The sequence below is a fragment of the Rhinopithecus bieti genome, unplaced genomic scaffold (assembly GCF_001698545.2).
Source record: "Rhinopithecus bieti isolate Rb0 unplaced genomic scaffold, ASM169854v2 scaffold_2314, whole genome shotgun sequence".
In the NCBI taxonomy this organism is placed as follows: Eukaryota; Metazoa; Chordata; class Mammalia; order Primates; family Cercopithecidae; genus Rhinopithecus; species Rhinopithecus bieti.
This window is the reverse complement of record NW_016803781.1, coordinates 156,742-159,263: the sequence shown is the minus strand read 5'-3', so window position 1 is coordinate 159,263 and position 2,522 is coordinate 156,742.

Below are 2,522 nucleotides of genomic sequence, written 5' to 3'. Positions count from 1 at the left end.
TATATATATATATATATATTTTTTTTTTTTTTTTTTACTTTGAGACAGAGTTGCGCTCTGTTGCCCAGCCTGGAGTGCAGTGGCACGATCTGGGCTCACTGCAAGCTCCGCCTCCTGGGTTCTCGCCGTGCTCCTGCCTCAGCCTCCGGAGTAGCTGGGGCTACCAGCGCCCGCCACCACGCTTCTCATTTTTTGTATTTTTAGTAGAGATGGGGTTTCACCGTGTTAGCCAGGATGGTCTCGATCTCCTGACCTCGTGATCCACCGTCTTGGCTTCCCAAAGTGCTGGAATTACAGGCTTGAGACAGAGTTTTGCTCTTGTTGCCCAGGCTGGAGTGCAATAGCGCAGTCTCGGCTTACTCTGCAGCCTCCGCCTCCCGAGTTCAAGCTATTCTCCTACCTAAGCCTCCCAAGTAACTGCGATTACAGGCACCTGCCATCACGCCCGGTTGAATTTTTTTGTGTTTAGTAGAGGCGAGGTTTCACCACGTTGGTCAGGCTGGTCTTGAACGCCTGACCTCAGGTGATCCACCCACCTTGGCCTCCCAAAGTGCTAGGATTACAGGCATGAGCCACCGCTCCTGGCTCATGTGTACATTTATCTAGGGGCGAGGTTTGTAGCTTTAATTTGCCTTGCTTGCTCTGCATTTTGCCATCCCATTTCTTTTTATCTTCTACCCATTCCAGAATGATCTTGATTGAGGATTTTTCTATGAAAACTAGAAATATTCCCAAGGATGCATTAATTTTGTTAAGTATCAGGGCATAGGTCATAATATTGTATCACTCTGGGATAGACAGGGTTAGGCTTTGGAGTAGAAAGACCCTAGCCTCAATCCTGGCTCTGCCACTTACTGTTCTGAACCTTGAGAAAATGACTTAATCTCAGAGATTCAGTTTACACTGAAACTCAGTCTTACACATCTGAAAAAAGAGGACTATTAATATTTGCAACAGATTTAATAACTAACAAATATGAAGTATGTAAAGCACCTATGTTATGTACTTTACTGGATACATAAGTGTTCAGTGAATGGGAACCATTTAAAAGCTTCCAAAAAGCAGGAACAGTAATTGAAGATATCAGTCTCTAGAGTAACCACTATGTTTAATTATTGTTTGTTATTCTAATACATGCATAAGAATGTATATGTGCATTCATGCATGTATACGTATTGGCCATAATTACCTTTCCTCTGTGGTGTATAATACAGATTCTTGTTCTTTTGTGTCATCACCTACATGTAATATTATCAGAATTTTCATTTTTTGTCAGTTTATTGGTTTTAAAACTCTTGTGTTCACTTTGCATTCCTTGCAGGACGAGGATGTTTTGTTTTCTGGTCTTGGTCTCATTCTTCCTTCTTTTTCCTGTTGATCTTGTTCTTTTCTTTTTGATTTGTAGGGTATATTAGGATGGTGCAAAAGTAATTGAGGTTTTTGCATTGTTGAAATTTGTCATTTGATACTGGAATACCCTCTTAAACCTTCTTAAATAAATGTGGTTATGTTATACATCATTTTAGTGGGCATTTCTTACTTTATGTTTTTTTTGCTAATGACTTATTACTTGCCGTTTATATTTATTTTAGACTATGGAAATGATATTAGACAAAAAGCAACTTCAAGCGATTTTCTTATTTGAGTTCAAAATGGGTCATAAAAGCAGCAGAGACAACTCGAAACGTGAACAGCGCATTTGGCCCTGGAACTACTAATGAACATACAGGGCAGCTGTGATTCAAGAAGTTTTGCAAAGGAGACTAGAGCCTTGAGTATGAGTAACACAGTGGCCGGCCATTGGAAGTTGACAACAACTAATTGAGAGCAATTGTCGAAGCTGATCCTCTTATAACTACACAGGAAGTTGCCTACGAACTCAATTTCGACCATTCTATGGTCGTTTGGCATTTGAAGCTAATTGGAAAGATGAGAAAGCTCAATAAGTGGGTGCCTCATGAGCTGAGCAAAAATTTTTTAAATTGTCATTTTGAAGTGTCGTCATCTGCGCAACAACAATAAACCATTTCTCAATCAGATTGTGACTTGCAATGAAAAGTGGATTTTATATGACAACCAGTGATGACCAGCGCAGTGGTTGGACTGAGAAGCTGCAAAGCACTTCCCAAAGCCAAACTTGCACCAAAAAAAGGTGATGGTCACTGTTTGGTGGTCTGTTGCCAGTCTGATCCACTACAACTTTCTGAATCCCAGCAAAACCATTACATTAGAGAAGTATGCTCAGCAGATTGACGAGGTGCACCAAAAAACTGCAACACCTGCAGCCAATATAGGTCCACAGAAAGGGCCCAATTCTTTTTTTTTTTTTTTTTTTTTTTTGAGACAGTCTCATTCTGTCGCCAGGCTGGTGTGCAGTGGTTCAATTTCGGCGACCTCTGCAACCTCTGCCTCCCAGGTTCCGGCATTTCTACCTCACCCTCCTGAGTACCTCAGATTGCAGGCACCTGCCACCACACCTGGCTAATTTTGTATTTTTTAGTCAAAACAGGGTTTCACCATGT